General features: G+C 40.7%; 2 non-coding genes and 1 pseudogene across 3 annotated transcripts in view; 2 read left to right on the forward strand and 1 right to left on the reverse strand.

The window, feature by feature from the left end:
* The window catches only part of LOC109455926 (uncharacterized), a 247,327-nt gene that overhangs the window by 142,681 nt on the left and 85,176 nt on the right, over positions 1 to 19,470 (forward strand). The window lies entirely within an intron of this gene.
* TRNAV-GAC (transfer RNA valine (anticodon GAC)) lies at positions 2,479 to 2,552 on the forward strand. The gene has a single exon. It is a non-coding gene; the product is annotated as a tRNA-Val (tRNA).
* Positions 5,874 to 7,612, reverse strand: LOC109455910 (2-oxoadipate dehydrogenase complex component E1 pseudogene; annotated as a pseudogene).

Consider the following 19,470-nt stretch of genomic DNA (forward strand, 5'->3'; position numbering starts at 1 on the left):
CCGATATGGCTGCATCAATATATGTATCCCATCCTACATGCCTGTTCTTTCAGTGTGACATTGACATCCCTCCCACCCAGGAGTGGGGTCTATGTTCCCTCCCCTGGAATCCAGGTGGAGGCTCATGACTGATCTGACCAATGGAGCGTGGTGGAAATGATGCTAATGTGACTTCCAAGCCTAGGCCATGAAAAGAACACAACTTCCACTTCTCTCTCTCTCTCTCTCTCTCTCTCTCTGTCTCTCTCTCTCTCGATACTTGCTCTTGGAATTCAGCCACCATGCTACGTGGGCCATATGAGGAGGCGACATGTAGGTGTCCTGACTGACAGCCACCATCAGCCGCTAGATATGTGAGTGAGTGAGCCTCCAGATGCTTCTAGCTCCCAGTCATTGAGTCTTCCCAACTGAAGCCCAGACACTGGAGCAGAGACAAGGGGTCTCTGCTGTCCCCTGTCTAAATCCCTGACCCACAGAAACCATAAGAGATAATACATAATTATTATTGTTTATGCCACTAAGTTTTAGAATAATTTGTTATGCCGTAATAAATCAATACAGGAAGCCTATAAGAAGGTAGAGTATGAATTCTAGAAGAGAAGGATATTAGAATTTTCCCATGGGAAATCCTATTTGAGCCGTTGGCATCCATACCACTTTATATTTAAACCCTTTCCCCTTTAGCAAGCAAACTCATCATTCTAAAATGTTGTCAAATGAGCTATGCTTGATCCAAGTCAAATTGGGAATCTCTGAACAGGTGCCATACTTGGGAGTCTTGAAAGCCCCTCACAGCCAGGGCTCAGTGACCCAGGCTGCCACTAAGAACTGTGTGAAGGAAGGGCTAAAGCTTTTCAACTTGAGAGCCTGGTGTCTGGAGCCCATCGAAAGCACAACCAACAATGTTCTGAACTTATTTTCTATTCTGTTGGCTACAAGTGCAAACATAAATATAATAAAAAATAACTAAAAGAAAATCTTTCATTGTTCCCTAATTAAATATACAAGTAATCCATATTTCATTTTAGACAAATTAAAAAGTAAAAAGAAAGAAAAAAACTAACATAATCCCACCATGCAGAGACATACCACCGCTCATAATATCTTACTGTATATAAAGAAATATTATATAAATATTTACCTAGATATATACAGGGATGACATTATGAAACATTCAGTTCTGTATCCCACTTTTCTCACTTAATATATCTGTGCATGTTTCCATGTCAATAAATATAGCTCCACTTTACTATTTTAGTTGTCATATAATAACACATTGATTGAATAAAACGTAATTCATTTAGTCAATTTCCTATTATTGGGAATTTTGTCATTTCTATTTGGTTTCTTTTTAAGTAAATATTGTATATATTTAAGATGTACAACATGATGCTTTGATATGCATATACATAGAAAAATGATTCATACCACCAAGCTAATTAACATATCCATCTCCTCATATAATTTCCATTTGTGTGTGTGTGTGTGTGTGTGTGTGTGGTAATAGCACCTGAATTGTGCTCTCTTAGCCCATCTCCTGTACTCAGTACAGTATTATTCACTATAGTCCTCATGCTGTACATTAGATCTCTAAAACTTATCCCTCCTACATAACTATATCTTTGTATCATTTGACCAACACCTGCCCATTTCCCTCACCTCCCCACCCCTGGTAACCACTGTTCTACTCTCTGTTTCTATGTATTCAACTTCTTTAGATTCCACAGAAGTGAGATCATGTAGTATTTGTCTTTCTGTATCTGGCTTATTTCACTAAGCATGATGTCTTCCAGGTTCATCCTTGCCACAAATGGCAGGATCTCCTTTTTTAAGGCTGAATGACATTCCATTGTGTGTGTGTGTGTGTGTGTGTGTGTGTGTACACAGAGGGTGCCCAAAAATGTATACACATTTTAAGAAAGGAAAACTGTATGAAAATTGTAATAATACTCAATATATACCAATAACAAAAGATGAATACAAGTCACGTTTGACTTCTGCAATTACAAGAGGTGCTCAAAGTGGTTACCATCAGCAGTCAGACACTTCTGATTTCAGCGAACTACTGCTTGAGCAACGTTGACCAAAGTGTCCATTTGTATACATTTTTTGGCACCCCATTTTTTGGCACCCCATTGTATGTATGTATACACCAGCAGTGTACGAGGATTCCCTTTGCTCTACATCCTTGTTAACACTTGTTATCTATTGTCTTTTTGTTACTAGCCATTCTAACAGGTGTGAGGTGGTATCTTATTGTGGTTTTGATTTGCATTTCCCTGATGATTAGTGATGTTGACCACCTTTTCGTGTATCTGTTGGCCACTTGTATGTCTACTTTGGAAAAATGTCTGTTCAGATCCTTTACCCACTTTTTAATGGGTTTGTTTTGTTGCTATTGAGTTGTATGAGTTCCTTATAGTTTTTGGTTTGGTTTTTGGCCATTTGTAGTTATTCAAGAATTGCCTGCTCTGGGGTGGCCGGTTAGCTCAGTTGGTTAGAGCGTGGTGCTGACAACACCAAGATTGCCGGTTCAATCCCTGCATGGGCCACTGTGAGCTGCGCCCTCCTTTAAAAAAAAAAAAATTCCTGTTCTTTGCCTTTTTTATTAATGCATATATACTTTTAATTGATTTGTATGAACTGTTTATGTGGTAAAGATATTAACCCATTGTCTATCACAGACACTGTAATTACTTTTATTAAGTGCTCATTTGTCTTTTAATATTATTATTAGTGGCATTAGGGTTGGGTTTTTTATTTTTTTTATTTTTATTTCTCCAAGTTTTCTAAATAGAAAATGCCTTCACACCTAGTGATAATTTTGTTTAAATGTCTAACACTAGCATACACATATACTGCATAAAGATCTGGGAGAAGGTTGCCCTGGGTGATCGTCTTTGTATTTTTCTGTACTTCCCAGATGCACTAAAATGAGTAACTAACTTTTATAATCTTAGAAAGTATGCTAAAGAATTTGTTTTTCCTTCCTTCCTTCCTTCCTTCCTTCCTTCCTTCCTTCCTTCCTTCCTTCCTTCCTTCCTTTCTTTCCAGAGAAATTTGTGTGGTCTATGTGAGTGGAGTGCCAAAAGCAAGGAACAGGATGGGAGGGAAGAGAGGTGAAGGGTGAAGTTGAAAATGAAAATGGGAACCAGACCAGCAAGGACTTTGGATTCCATGGCTGCGTTGCAGCCTGTAGTTAAGGGCTTTTAGACAGGAAAGTGCTCTGATAAGATCTATATTTCAGAAGGAGAGCTCTGGTTACAGTGGGAAAGATAAATTAGATTTTGGAATTAAGAAACCTTTGATGATGGTATCAGTTGTTTATTGCTACAATAATTCTGTGTCGCAAAGAACCACAGACCCTCAGTGATATACAACAGTGTTTATTGCTCACCTGTCTGGGGTCAGCTGGAGGCCAGCTAGGCAACCCTGCTGGTCTTCACACGTTTGGGAGTGGTTGCCTATTGGCTGATCTAGACTGGCCTTGGCTTGTTCCGACTGTCTTTACGGATGTGTGTATAGCTAACAGGCTTGGAAGACAGGGATGGTACCAACCTCCAGAGCAAAGGGCAAGCATCCTTACCACCTATTATGTAAAAGATTCAAGTTCCCTAACCTTTTTCTCCTGCAGTTTCATCCACTGTGTGTGCAGGCACCCATCGGAGCCCATCCACATCACCCTGGTCAGACTTGGAGAGCAAGGGGAACTGATGCATATACGCTAGTGCTCATGCTGCTCGCTGGGCCATGAGTAATAAAATCTTTACCTTTGACACAGAAGTCACATGTCTCCTGCCAGCAAACAGGAAACTGGCAAATTAATGGGGTAAAAATCTCAGGTGCTTCACAGTTCATTTTTTTAAAATTTTTGTGTTTTATTGAGATATAATTGACATACAGCACTGTATAAATTTAAGGTGTGCAGCATACTGACTTGACATACACATATGGCAAAATCATTACCACAGTAAGTTTAATTAACATCTATGACTTCACAGAGTTACAAAAAATTTTTCCCTTGTGATGAGAACTTTTAGGATCTACTCTCTTAGCATCTTTTAAATATACGACACAGCCGTGTTAACTGTAGTCATCATGTTGTACGTTACAGCTCCAGTGCTTGTTTATTTTATTACTAAAAGTTTGTACCTTTTGACCACCTTCATCTAATTCCCCCACCTCCCACCTCCTGCCTTTGATAGCCACAAATCTGATCTCTTTTTCTGTGAGTTTGGGGGTTCTTTTTGTTGTTTTTAGGTTCCACATATAAGTGAGATTGTACAGTATTTATCTTTCTCTGTCTGACTTATTTCACTTAGCACAATACCCTCAAGGTCCATCCATGTTGTCACAAATGGCAGGATTTCCTTCTTTTTATGACTGCATAGTATCCACATTTGCTCTATCCATTTCAGACCCTTCACAGTTTTTTTGTGTGGTTTTATTTTTTGGTATATGACAATATTTATTTTGTTCTTGTCGTTATTATTATTATCATTCCTCCTGAGATAAAAGGGTCATGAAAGAATGCATCCTAGGAAAAAAAATGCATTTTCTCCAAAGAGAAGTTCAAGAATGATTTTTCAGTAACTAACCACAAAAAATTGCACACAGACAGCCCCAAAGGCATCCAGGCCAGTCTCTGGGTGTAAAAACAGATAGTTACGACCATCTGACATGAGAACTGTGTGAAATAGGAACTTGGTAATAAAAGCCTTGTGTTTCTCTTCATACTGTCAGTTTCCACAGGTTAAAACAAGTCAACTTTGCTTCTTCACATCTGATTTCTAACCAGACTACTTGGCCAAATTTAGTGCCTGAACATACCCTTTTATATAATATATATTTGACATGTTACAATTTACAAATTTAAGGTACATAGCGTGTTACTTTCGTACATTTATATATTGTGCTATGATTGCCATTGAAGCAATATTTATCACATTATGTCATGATAGTACAGTATTATTGACTATATTCATTATACTGTGCATTTGAGCTCTATGGCTTATTTACTACTTGTTACGAGTTTGTACCCTTAAATGCCATCAATCTTATCCTCCCCCTCCCATCCCCTGGTAACCACCATTTTACTCTGTTTTTTTGTGTGTGTTTTTTTAAACAGCTTTGGCATTCTTTTTTAGATTCCACATATAAGTGATATCATACAGCACTTGTCTTTTTCTGTATGATGTATCTCACTTAGGATAATGTGCTCAAGGTCCATCCATGTTGTAGCAAATAGCAGGATTTCCTCCTTTCTCATGGCTGAGTAACATTCTATTGTATATATGTGCCACATCTTTTTTATCCATTCATCCATTAATGGGCATTTGGGTTGTTTTCATATCTTGGTTATTGTGAGTAATGCTATGATAAACATAGGTGTGCATATATCTTGTCAAAATCCTATTTTCATTTCCTTTGGGTACTCAGAAGTGGAATTTCTGGCTCCGGTGGTAGATCTATGTTTAATGTTTTGAGGAACCTCCATATTGTTTTCCATACTGGTTGGACTACTTTACACTCCCACCAACAGTGTATAAGGGTCCCATTTCACCACATCCTTGCCAGCATCTGTTGTCTCTTGCCTTTTTGATGATAGCCATTCCAAGAGGTGTGAGGTGATATCTCATTGTGGTTTTGATTTGCATTTCCCTGATGATTAGTGATGTTGAACTTTTCGTGTGCCTGTTGGCCATCTGTATGTCTACTTTGGAAAAACATCTATTTAGTTCTTCTGCCCATTTTTTAACCAGGCTGGTTTTGTTATTAAGTTGTATTTGCTCTTTATATATTTCGGATAGTAACCCCTTATTAAATTGAACATATCCTTTTTGACTAAGATTTGGGTACTCTAAGTTTGAACATCCTAAAGACAAATACTCCAGTGTTGTACTAACTGTGTTGATCTCTGGTTTCCACCAGAGCATTCAACTGGTTACTTAAACAATTTGAGATTGCATCCTCTAAGTTCCACTCTAGTAATATTTCCTTGGATTTAAAGATTACACTCTTTTAAAAGAGTTTAAAAGAATTATTAACTTAAAAACTCTGTTAGTGGCTACTGAGTGTATCTGATCCAAAATTTAAAATGGGATAACCAGTGAGGCTCATTGTTCTGATTGACCTACAAGTTTCTGCAGGAATTCCTTGTCTGACCCTGCAACATTAACGCCTCCTGTGTTACAACCGATATCACTACAGTATAAGGAAGATCTTCCTCTTTCTGCCGGAGTGGTGTAACCCAGCTCGTTATTGACAATCAAATGGACACTCCCACCAATTCTGAAATGTGGGAGATTAGAGAGTGTAAATGTTTCAGGAATACTCCCTTGACCACAGAAAGAAGCATCACTGTGAACCTGTAAGCAAATGACTTTGTCCCCAGGCTGAGCCAAACTGTCTGGGAAGTAGTCCGGGTCCTGCCTGGACTGCTGCCTTCCCCGAGTCTTCCTGACGGCTACGGGGTTAACGGCCTCTAGGTGCAAGGGGTTAGGCAGCATTGTCACGTGCAGGGGATGGTGTGTACCAAAGTTCACCTCAACCGAGTAGGCCAGGTGAGACAGCACATCTCCAGTGGCTGGGACATTCTCTGGAAATTCACTTAAGCCTCGCATTTTAGGAAACATCAGCTCTGGAGGGAACTGCTGAAGGCCTGTCAGTAAATTAAGTCTCCCTCTATGGGGCATCCCAATGATGACATCGGGTGATCCCACTGTAAGCTGACATTTTCAGCAACTCGTGGAAAAAGCCCGTCATGCTTTCAACTCCTTAGCCTCCATGTCGCTTCACTGTGGCAAACTTGGTGGCCAAAAAGTGGTCAAACTCCTGAGATTCTAGCATTAGTTTGGACAGATGTGTTCTCTCTTCTGTGGTAAGTGTCTCCTTTTTCAGTTCCTCAAACCGCTTGGTGAACCAGTCTTTCTCCTCTTGGCTCTGAAGTTGGGAGGTTTCAATAGAAATCTGCCCACTAGATTTGGTCGAGATAGGCTAATATTTCCTCCAGCGAGGCCTCCATCCTTCCCCATGGTTCAATAATCCTGTGGTATTAACGGGTCCCGGCAGGGGCTGCACAAGGGCTTGGATTTCAGGCACATTCTCCTGCAGGGCTTGTCCAGTGAAGAGAGGGTTGATGTTGGCAGCTTTGTGACCATGCTCACAATATACTGTCACCAACCTGGCAAGTCCATGATCAACTGGGGGGCGCACGCCAGGCCTCCCCGGGGTTCCCGGCTCTCCGGCTTCCTCGGTAGCCATGGACACCTCTTTCCGTCTGGTAGCCATGCCCAGGGAGGAGCAAAGGGGTTCGGCCGAGGGTCCATCTTGCTACTGCCACAGTGGTCGAGGCCATGTTCTGCTTGATCTCCTGGTCCAGAGAACGTGGGGCAGCAGACGCTGCAAGCAGGGAGGGTCACTTCTGCGACCCCTTCACAATTCTTGACATTAGTTTCTTCTCCCTCTCAGCCATTGGATCCATGAGGCCCTCTCACAGCCATATTCGCAGTGCTGGGCACAGGAATTGTATTTAATTGGCACTTCAGACATATTTGCCAAATGAGTAAATTAATCATTTTTATTTACCGTGTTTTGCCATGTCTAATGTGCACCCACGATTTTGGCCCAAACTTTCAAGGAAAAAAATCTTTCATTTTAATTTTTTAATTCAAATTTTCATTTGTTTACATTTAGGTATTTGTTTTTTGTATTGTAAAGGAATTTTAGCATTTATTTTTTAACATATTATGGTACAAGAAATTTTATGTAACAAATAATGACAAAACACAAGAACAGATACGAGATACCAGCAATTTTATGTACTGGTAACAAATTTATGATATTTACGCATCATAGAAGGCCAAGAACTCTTCATCGTTGCAAGTTCGTCGTAAGTTCAACAAAACCGATTATTGTATCCCAGGGTATTATTTTGCATACAGATATCATTATTGATTTCTGGAGTTACACTTTTAACTCAAAAGCATAAATGAAAGGATTAAAAACATTTATATAGATACAGAATTAGTACTACCCGTGCATAATGCACGTCCTTATTTTTCCCTCACAAATTTGGGCAAAAAAGTGTGCATTATACACGGCAAAATATGGTACTCTTTGTTTTCAATAAACAGACTTAAAAATATCATTTTACTTGTCATGGTCATCAGTCTCATCATTGTTATTGCAAGTAAGGTTTTCCCTCTAGTACTTGTTAAGACAGTGGTATCACAGCATTGGAGTACCTGGGTATATCATAATTTTTAAATCATTTTTGGGATGGTGCCTGATGCAGGGCTTCTTTATATCCAACGCAGTTATACGTAGTCTCTTATGGATGTTGTCCCCACTTTTCTAAAATTCACTTACACATGAGCTTTGATTTCTTTATGAAATTTTTTTCCTGTCAACTTTAGAAAAGAAACTTATAATGCTTCCTTGTACACTTGTTGGCTGGATTCCCAACTATTTGTCCAATTGAGTGGGTAAGCTGAGAAGGAGGATGGGGGGGAATAAACATAGGGAATCAACTGACTCAAAAAGGAGAGAAATGGATAAAGGTTAGGACAACTTGTTCATTCAACTGTATTGTGCAAGTTTTCTGCAGCTGTCTATTCAGCTGCTAACGTCTGGGTTAAAGTTCAAAAGGGAAAGTTCTACGTGCACATATTTTTTTAATTAAAAAAATGTTCAAGTATTCAAAACTCAAATATTTTCATACATTAGAAACCCAGTGATGAATTTTAATAAAGCATATATGCAGGATGGAAGAAGTTCAGCTTAGATTTAAACATCATCAATGTTTAAACGGTATTAATTTTAAAACCTCAGCCCTAGCACACTTAGAGAGCTTGTCTCCTCCTGCTGACTCTGGTGACAATCTCTGAGCTAAACGTGAGTCATAACTTGTGACATTGCAGACAGCATCTGCGAGGTGGGACGTTTCACTTCTCACTTTGGCTCATGTTTGCTTGTGCTGATTGGAAAGACATAAGAGTTTGAAAGCAAATGTGGGGAAAGGGTTCTCCTAATTTCATTCAAAAGGCTTTGGACTAAGAAATATTTAAAGATTTTCTAAAATGGAACAGATGAGACAATTTGAGCTTCAATAAGTATAAAAATGGATACTTAATGCCACAGAACTGGACACTTAAAAATGGTTAAAATCGTAAATTTTATGTTATGTATATTTTACCACAATAAAAAACTACAATGGATTTAATCCCTTAAAGTATGTTTAAATTTTTAAACTCATAGTGATATTTAAAAACAGCCACCTTAGAGGATGTAAGGCAACCAATTCATCATCTGAAAACAAATAAAGGGAGATAATTAAACACATAGCCTGCTTTTTTATATAAACTGTATCACTAGGTAACCAAATGGTACATCAGGGAAGCATCTCTTTATAAAATTATCCCAACTAGTAAATGAAAATAAAACATAATAGAATTAGATTTTCACCCTTTTGCAATGCTCGATAAAATTAATTGATCTAGGCAATGAGAATCAACAGCTGCTAATGTTGCAAAAAGAGACAAAACCAGACATTATGTACCTCCTGAGAAAGAATTCAACACTGCTTATAGTCTTGCAAAAGAAATCCAACCTAAGTCTGGTCAAACCTCTGAATTCAGCTGACTATTTTCAAGAAAAGCTGGGGACAGAATATATGTTTAAATGCACCATGAGTGTGCCATCAGTAAAATTCTAATTACAGGAAACTCCATTGGTCAAATTGTATGTGTTCTTCAACAGGTAAATTATAAATAAAAGAAAGGGATGAAGAGGGAACCTGTAGATTAAAAGAGATTTAAAAGATGAACCAATAATTTTTTATGAGCAGGGCTCAGCTAGAATGTATAAGAGGAAATTATTGCTGTAAAAATCAGGATCGTGGACATGGAGAGACTTCTGGAGTGGCTGGCAAAGTACTACTTTTTCACTTGGATAGTAGTTATGAATGTGTTGCCTTATAATAACTCACTATGCTATACATTTGTTTTGTGTAATTTTCTGTGCTTTATTTTATTATAAAAATATATTTAAGTGGAGCATCCAGAATGAACTGTAGTAGTCAGTATGTGTCACCCAGGACTGCCACGGGGACATGGCCAGCTGGTCAGAAAGAAAGATAATGAGAGAACTGGTGAGCCCCCAGAGGCCACCTAAGGGCCAAGAATTTGCCCAGCTACTTGTGGGCAGGTAACAACTGAATTGTATTATGAGTTTGGGCCAAGACAGAGTTTTGAATTCCTTGCAGAAAAGGATGGGAAAGGGCTCAGAAGTTGTTTTGAGCAAACCATATTTTAGTTCCTGCAGCAATTTAGTTCTTTGGGCATCATAGCTCAAGCCAGCAAAAACTTGGAATTGAACCTTCAATTCTGTGCTCTTTGAGGGCTGTGAGTGAGGAAGTATTGGCTTTAGAGACACCATTTCATTACAAGGAAATGTTATGAGTATAGTATCCTATCAGCAAAATGCTTTAGTATCCTATCAGTAATATACAGTACACCTAAAGCTGTATCCAAGGCAGCTCTTTGTCCACCAAAAAATCCGGAAAAGGTGAAGAGCTTATTACATAAATGATAGTGAAAAGCCCAGATATAAATCCCCAAGAGGAAGGCAGCATAAAATATCAGAGCAGGAGAAACAGTGTGTTCTACCAAAGATTGTATTTAACAACGTGATACCAATAAATACCTCTTGGAATCCTAAAATCTACAAATCTGACAATATTAATTGCTGATGAGGATGTGGAACAACAGGAATTCTCATTCACTGCTTGTGAGAATGCAGAAATGGTACAGGCTCTTAGGAAGACCTTTTGGTAGTTTCTCACAAAGCTAAATGTAGTCTTACCACACAATACAGCAATTTTGCTACTGGGTATTTACTCAACTGACTTGTTGAAAGTTATGTCCATGCAAAAACCTGCCCGTTAATGTTTCTAGCAGCTTTATTTATAATCACCAAAAACTGGAGCAACCAAGAGGTCCTTCGATAGGTGAATGGATAAACAGTGTACCATATGGTGTATTGTGCATCCATAAAGTGGAACACTATTCAGTAATGAAAAGGAATATGCTATCAAACCATGCAAAAAATGTAGATGAACCTTAAGTGCCTATGGCTAAGTGAAAGTAGCTAGTCTGAAAAGACTACATACTTTATGATTCCATTTATATGACATACTGTAAAAGGCAAAACTGTAGAGACCACAGACAGATTAGTGGCTGCCTTTGAGGAAGGGGGAGTTAAATAAGTGAAACACAGAGGTTTTTAGGGCAATGAAATTATTCTGTATGATACTATTAATGGTGAATATGTGACAATATGCATTTGTTAAAATCCATAGAACTTTACAAAATAAAGAGTAAATCGTCATGTATGCTAACTTTTAAAAAGTTATTTAGGAGGCCAAGGTATCCCAAGATAGACTGTGACAAAAGAATCGAACTGCATCAAAAATGTATGAGATAACTTCACTGAAGGTGGTAGGGAAAAAAGATACTTACCTAAGTAACTCTGGAAATGAGTGGATGCTGTAAGACTAAATACAGAAGGAACTGTACACAAACACTACACTCTGGTTGATAAAGTGGTTTCCCTTGGGGTACAGGTTAATAATTCTAATGCTTCTGTATATGTATACTGGAAGTGAACAATGAAGTAAATAGATGGCAAAGCATAGAAGCCAGGTTTCTCACTAATAGAGCAGGAGGTTACAGACAAGCAAGGGGAGAAGGATAGAATGATCCATGTGGTACTGGATTAGAATTGGAGACCTCTCCATGGAGATGGAGACCTCATGTTTAGCTTAACATAGATATAATGGATACATATAGAAAAATTTATAGATATGTCGATATACACTATTTAATATACACGCATATATTTCCTTGCTCCATCAGCTGAGAGTGCCTAAAAGCAATGATAGGCCAGTAGCAATGAGTGTACCAAGTGCCTAGATGAAACTAATACCATTGGTTTCTAATACCATTTTCTAATTTAAAAAAGGAACCCAGGCTCCTTGGCGAAATGGCTGATTCTAGAGCTGAGGCACGGAATATGCAAAATGAGCCTAGAGCATCTTGTAGTGCCAGAAGGAAGTACTAGAGAGAGAGAAAGAGAAAGAGAGAGAGAGGCTGTGTCAAAAGGAAACAGGAGCCAACTGAATGAGCTCCCAGTGGTCAAATCTGGAACAATTTGAGCAACAAAATAAATGAAGTAGTATTGGATTATAACCCAAATATCCAAATATCCATGAATCCATAGTGACACAAATGATTGAGTAAATAAATAAATAGGCAAGAAGAAATAAATGATCCCATGCAGAAGAATTCGAAATAATTCATGTAGATACTCCGCTCACGGAGGTAAAAAACAACAACTCCCCACTCCTTAAGTGTGGACTGTGCATAGTAATGTCCTTTCAAAGAAGCCAGTATGGAAAGGGGAGAAAAAGGAGTGAGTTTACAGTGGACAAACCTGACAAACAGACGCTCAGCCAGGTGATCAACGTCAACATCAATAGTGATAAGTTATGTTGATAGTACGTGCCCTTGGTATGATGTGATGAGAATGGCACTTCATCTCTGTGGCCTTCCTCCCAAAAACACATAACCGCAGTGTAATCAGGAGAAAAACACCAGACAGATCCCAATTGAAGGACATTTTACAAATCACCTGACCAATACTCCTCAAAACTGTCAAAGTCATCAAAAACAAGGAAAGTCTGAGAAAAGTCCTGTCACAGCCAAGAAGAGCTTAGGAAGACATGACTATTAAATGTAATGTGGGATCCTGGACCTCGCCTGGGACAGAAAATGCACGTAGGGAAAAACTAAGAGAATATGAATAAAATATGGACTTTAGTTAATAATAAAGTGTCACTATTGGTTCATTAATTGTGAAAAATGTACCATTACAATGTAAGGTGTTTACAGTGGGGGAAACTGTGGGATATATGGGAAACCTTTCTAGTATCTTCACAACTTTTCTGTAAACCTAAAACTATTCTAAAAATAAAAGTTTATTTAAACTGTAAAATAAAGATTGTATTATATACTTTAGCGATTAAGTGATTAATTCATTAATCAATAATGACTAATTAACTCAAGTATTTAACGAGCGCCTGTTTCATATCAGCAACTTTGTTGGCATTTGTAAGGGACCCTTATATAAGTTAAAACTCAGCCTTCAAGGAGCTTACAGTCTAATAGGAAAATGTGGACTCTAACTATCCCATAGGTTTGCTAATCATTCTCTTTTAATGTAATGATGGGAGTTTTCATTTTACTGACTCTAATAATTCCCCTTATGCTCCAGAAAGTGTTATAAGTAGGCTTGCCCATGAAGTTCTTCATGTTTCAAAAGAGAAGTTCATTCAATGTCTTAGTTTCCTTTATTTGCAAAATAAATTCATATCTTAGAATGTCAGAGCCAGAAAGGCTCTTATAGCAGAGAGTGTGGATGCCCAGATCTTATTCCCTCGCCCTTACCTCACTGGTATGCACAAACCTGACTTCCAACTTCCACCACCTGCATTTCTTTCCTGCAAGTGAGGAAGAAACTTTCCTCTTACCCTTCAAGGTTATTTCGGCTGGTCTAATGATCAAATCAACACAAGACAGATTAACAAAAGAGAAAATAACCAAATTTAATTACATATGTATGAATGGGAACCCCACATACATGAGAGAGTTAGAGACCCCACATACACAAGAGGTTCAGAAACAGAAAGGGAAAATGAAGTATATTTTCAAAATGAGGCATTCTGAGCTAAGGATAAAGTAAAGCTCCTTGGGGCTTCACAGAGGAGGAAAGTCATTCACAGGACGATAAGAAGAGCAGATGTTGAGTTATTAGATGTTTGCCTTGCCCTACAGACAAGTCAAAAAGGTTATCTCTGATAATCTCTTACTATGGACAAGGCCCCTAATTTAAATTCTTCTAGGTAGTTATGTGGGGGGGGGGAGTGCGGGGGGTGGTGGTGCAGAGTTTCTCTTGAGCCCACAGGGTTTCAGTTGCATTTAGCTCAAAAATAATCCTCATAACACAGAGGCACGTTTTGGAATGACTCATTCTGAAGCCCTATACATAATGGGCCTACCCAATGACTGGCTGGAGGTGGTCTTTCAATACCCAAGCTCCCTGCCCCTAAGGTGGGATAGTTCTGTGGTGTGTGTCCATACTTCCTCCTGTGGATCCCCAGCAGGATTAAACCCCAGTTGCCCACAGTGGTTATTTACTTGATAGCACACCCTTAATTAGCTACCTTCACTTCCCCATTCTTCTATCAGTGTTTCTTCACCTCCCAAATAAACTACTTATCCCAAATCCTCACCTCAGGGTCTGCTTCTAGAACTCAATAAAATAGCCTTCAAGTTCATTTAGTCCAGGGGAAAAAATGTGCAGAGAAGTGATGTGACATGCTCTAGCTCCCACAGCTAATTAGCAGCCAAACTGGGCCAGTGACTCACACAAAGTAAGTGCTCAATAAATTGTTGGTTGAAGAATAAAGAATGAAGGTGTAGAGTCCGTGTTTCCTGCCTGCTAGTTTGGTGCTCTTTTCACTTGAGCAACTTATCCTTGGTTGTTAAAAAGTCTACAACATTTGGGGCTACAATTTAATAGATAAACACGTAGATTAAGATGGTGATGGTCAGCCATCAAGACTGGAATTTATTCCTATGGCAGGCTGGACCCTTTCCAGGGGTCAGGGACCATCTGGGAATGGTACAGTTGGAAATGGGATAGGAGTTTAGATGAGATGTGACATGTGGGTGTGTCACCAAGCTGAGTAGCACAAGCAGGAGCCTAGGATAGAAACAGACCGAGGCATCAGTGTGTAAATCACTAAATACAAGCAAGAGAACTGGTGTGTGAGAGGCAGTGGGGGTCACAGTGCTGGCAAGAAGCAAGGCAGCAGAAAATAGGAAACATCCAGGACAGCCTTGGACAAAGTGCTGCAGATAGCTGTCTCCTGTGAGGGAACACTATGGAAGATCTTCCATCCTTACCCCTCAGGATGACCTCTGTTGTCTTAAAGTGGCAGTGCTTAGGGTGTATTACAAACAATTCACAAAATAACAATTATTGAGATTTACAGATCGTGGCATAGATGGCTAGTTGTCTACCTACTGTTCATTCTCCCCTTCCTAACAGAAACACTGTATTGCTGGGGGTGGCACTGTGCTCAGCTTTAAAACAAAACTTTTCCAGCTTTACTTGCAGATATTGGTGGCCAGTAATACAAAAGCAAAAGTCACTGCATGGGGCTTCTGAGAAAGGGAACTGACTAATAATATGAGTGATTTAACCTTTTGCTCTTGCCCTTTCCTCCTACCGACTGCCTAGAATGTGTAGTAATGACTCAGGTGCAGCAGCCATCAAGGACTGTGAAGCAATCTTGATGGGGACCATGTTCCAAATATAGGGGGGCAGAGAGAGAGAAAGAGCCTAGGTTCTAGATGCATGTAGAGTTGTCATATCAGCCCTGGATGCCTACCCCTGACTCCTTTTATGGGAGAAAAAAATAAACCTCTATTATGTTCAAGCCACTGTAATTTGGGTTTCTGTTACATGCTGTGGAACCTAATCCGAAGTGATATGTTGACCAAGGATCATTAATGAAGTACAGTGGTACCTCGGTTTTCGAACGTCTCCGTTGACGAACATTTTGGTTTATGAATGCCGTACACCCAGTGTGGGGACAGAGCCCCGGAGAGCAGTTTCCAGGCTCTAGGCCTCACGTGGAAAGGTGCTGGCTCGGGTAGTAGATGGCCATCAGCTGTGGCTAATTGGCCGTCAGCTGTAACCAGTTAGCCAATTAGCCCCTGATATAACTGCCACGGCTGCACTGGTTGGTGAGTCGAGTCGGGAGTCGAGAGTGAGTCGGTTGGTTGGCAGGCAGAGAGGCGGACAGCGGGTTGCAGGTCGTGTGACTCCAGCCTCCAGTGAGACTATAGTGGTATGACTCACCTACCTATGGCTCCGTGGGTGTTCCTTTTTGGCCTCACTATGTCCTGCGCTCTTATGTGGGGAGTGGGACCAGAGACCCCGCAGGCCACCCCGCATGACAAATGGCGCAGCGAGCAGGGTCTCCCGCACAATACCCAGAAGTAAACGCTTCGGTTTTTGAACACGAGTCAGAAGTCGAACATGTAACACGACTTCCGCTGAGTGCAAGATCCTGAGGCCCAGCTGTTGGCTGTTTTCGAATGTTTCAGAACTCGTGGATTACGTTTGAAAACTGAGGTACCACTGTATAATATTTGTGGGTGGGTTATTGTAAACTTTACTTATGAAGTATCCTAAAGAAAACCACTAGAAATGTAGGTTTCCTATGGTAACGATTAAGCCGCTTAAATCTGAAATCACTGCCTGATATACGAGTATACTGAAAAGAGAACTTGAACTCAGCCAATGCCTGTATCTTTTGACAAAGGAAACTTGCATGCAAATTTGTACTGCTGGATTATCTGCAGCTGTTCCTTTGCTGTGCTATGGCTTTCGGGGGAAGCACACAGACCATCTTGAATAACTTGGATTTGATGTTGGTTTTGGTGATATTGTGATTTATACGAAATACATACGCATATTTGGTTATTCAGATGAACAAAATATATTTCTTACACATGTTTTCCCTTCATTCATAGTTCCTGGCTCACAGCTCCCCAAACCCTTGGAATTTCCCGAGCATTAAGAGCAATGGGAGCATCTCTTGTTACAATCACTTGGTCTCTTGTCCTCAGTTCCTGAAAAAAAAAAAAAAAAACCGCTTCAGAGCCATAACGGTGAAATGGGTGTCTTGTTATTCATAACAAGCCCCTTTCCGCCACAACTGGGTGTATGTTAATGAAGGTGACTTTTGGAAAGCACCTAAGGATGGATGAACTTTGAAAACATTATACTAAGGGAAAGAAGTCAGACAAGGGCCACCTGTGCAGTTCCATTTATATGAAATGTCCAGAATAGGAAAAATTAATAGAAACAGAAAGTAGATCTGTGGTTGCCTAGGTTATGGGAGTCTTGGGGAATGGGGAGTGACTGCCACTGGGTGTAGGGTTCCTTTTTGGCACGGTGAAAGTGTTCCAAAATTATATCCTGGTAATAATCGCACCACTCTGTGAATATACCAAAAACCATTGAACTGTGCACTTTAAATGGGTGTAGTGTGTGGTATGTGAAGTATATCTCCATGAAACTGTTAAAAGTGAAGAATTAAAAAATAAATAATGAATGTGATGGATTGAAATACATGAAATATTCTAAAATCCGTAGGCTCATAGTGATTTTCTTAAAAAGTTCTTTGCGGGGCCAACCCGGTGGCTCAGGCGGTTGGGGCTCCATGCTCCTGACTCCGAAGGCTGCCGGTTTGATTCCCACATGGGCTGGTGGGCTCTTAACCACAGGGTTGCCAGTTCAATTCCTCGAGTTCCGCGGGGGATGGTGGGCTCTGCCCCCTGCAAGTAAGATTGAACACAGCACCTTGAGCTGAGCTGCCTCCCGGATGGCTCAGTTGGTTGGAGCATGGGCTCTCAACCACAAGGTTGCCAGTTCAATTCCTCGAGTGCAATGGCAACTGGACCTCGAGCTGAGCTGCGCCCTCCACAACTAAGACTGAAAGGACAACTTGACTTGGAAAGAGATCCTGGAAGTACACACTGTTCCCCAGTAAAGTCCTGTTCCCCTTCCCCAATAAAATCTTTAAAAAAAAAAAAAGTTCTTTGGTCAACTTTAAATAATGTTGGTGAATAAAGGTAAGGGATCAAGCACTTATTCTGCCTTTCCTAAATGAACTGTACTTCAGGGTATCCAAATAGTTGAGAAGAGAAAGATCTTTATTATAGAAAAATTCTCACTATTAATAAAGGTAGAAGAAATGACAAAATTGGAATCTCACAAATTTGTAAATTTTTTTTAAAAGATTTTTATTGGGGAAGGGGTACAGGACTTTATTGGGGAACAGTATGTACTTCCAGGATTTTTCCAAATCAAGTTGTTGTCCTTTCAATCTTAGTCGTAGAGGGCACAGCTCAGCTCCAGGTGCAGTTGCCGTTGTTAGTTGCAGGGGGTGCAACCCACCATCCCTTGTGGGAGTCGAGGAATTGAACTGGCAACCTTGTGGTTGAGAGCCCACTGGCCCATGTGGGAATCGAACCGACAGCCTTCGGTGTTAGTAGCATGGAGCTCTAACCGCCTGAGCCACCGGGCTGGCCACAAATTTGTAAAATTTAATGAAATAATGGATCAAGGCAATGTTTTTCATTAGGTGAAAGCTTGATGGGAACTTTAAAAAAATTTTTTCAATTAGAGTTACATTCAATATTACATTAGTTTCAGGTGAGGATGGAAAAAGGGCTCTAGGTTAAACCTGACAAGCTCAGGAAACTGAGAATAACCACATAAGATGGCATAAACATAAAAAAAAATTCATAACTAAGATGGGCCATGGTGGGGGAAGTCACATCTTTAGCCTAAAGCGTCCTTCATAAAGTCAATCTTCACCTTAAGAGAGCCTGTCTATTGTGTTTTTACACCTAAAATGACATCCTTGGAATGTCACTAATCTCTTTTTCTGGCCCAGAGCAGGAAACTACACAATCCCTCATTAATATTCTTGTCCCCTGATTACCATTTCCATGTGTGGGGACAGAGTCCCAGAGAACAGTTTCCCGGCTCTCGGCCTCATGTGGAAAGTTGCTGGCTCAGTTATTACATGGCTATCAGCTGTAATCAGATGGCCATCCGCTGTGGCTTGGTGGCCATCAGCTGTTACTGGTTAGCCATTAGCCACTAATATAACTGCCGTGCCTGTGTTGGGGGGTTGGTTGGTTGGTTGGCAGAGAAGTGGACGGCAGGTTGCGGATCGTGTGGCTCCTGCTTCCTGTGTCTCCAACCCAACCACCAGCGAGACTATAGTGGTATGACTGCCTTACCTATGGGGACAGAGCCCCAGAGAGTAGTTTACAGGCTCTCGGCCTCACGTGGAAGGGTGCTGGCTCGGGTGGTGGATGGCCGTCGGCTGTGGCTGATTGGCCGTCGGCTGTGGCCAGTTAGCCGATTGGCCGCTGGTATAACTGCTGTGGCTATGAAGGATTGCCGAGGATTGCCGAGCAGAGCCGAAGAGAGTGGAAGAGGAGAACCGAGGAGAGTGGAAGAGGAGAACCGAGGAGAGCGGAAGAGGAGAGCCGAGAAGAGCGGAAGAGAGTCGAGGAGAGTGGAGGAGAGTCGTCGGTCAGTCGGTTGGCGGAAAGGCGGACGGCAGGTCGGCGTCCGGTGGGCCCAGCCTCCAGTGAGACCATAGTGGTATGACTCCCCTACCTATGGCTCCGTGGGTGTTCCTTTTTGGCCTCACCATATCCTGCGTTTTTATGTGGGGAGCGGGACCAGAGACCTCGCAGGCCGCCCCGCACGACAAATGGCGCAGCGAGCAGGGTCTCTCGCACGACATTACCTATG

This window comes from Rhinolophus sinicus, chromosome 18, assembly GCF_057876585.1.
Source record: "Rhinolophus sinicus isolate RSI-liver-muscle chromosome 18, RSI-T2T, whole genome shotgun sequence".
NCBI classification, from domain to species: domain Eukaryota; kingdom Metazoa; phylum Chordata; class Mammalia; order Chiroptera; family Rhinolophidae; genus Rhinolophus; species Rhinolophus sinicus.